This window comes from Nannospalax galili, unplaced genomic scaffold, assembly GCF_000622305.1.
Source record: "Nannospalax galili isolate Female #2095 unplaced genomic scaffold, S.galili_v1.0 scaffold1206, whole genome shotgun sequence".
NCBI lineage: Eukaryota > Metazoa > Chordata > Mammalia > Rodentia > Spalacidae > Nannospalax > Nannospalax galili.
In genome coordinates, this window is record NW_008355162.1 from 1,674,132 (window position 1) to 1,674,387 (window position 256).

Below are 256 nucleotides of genomic sequence, written 5' to 3' on the forward strand. Positions count from 1 at the left end.
GTTATTAGGGCTTCTTCAGGTGTTGATTGTAAGCTTTATTGCATTGTGGTCTGATAGAATACATGGAATTATTTCAATCTTTTTGTATTTGTTGAGGTTTGTTTTGTGCCCCAGTATATGGTCAATTTTGTACAAGGTTCCATGGGGTGCTGAGTAGAAAGTATGTCCTTTGGTGCTTGGGTGGAATACTCAGTAGATGCCTGTTAAGTCCATTTGTTACATGGTATTGTTTAACTCAGATATCTCTCTGTTAACT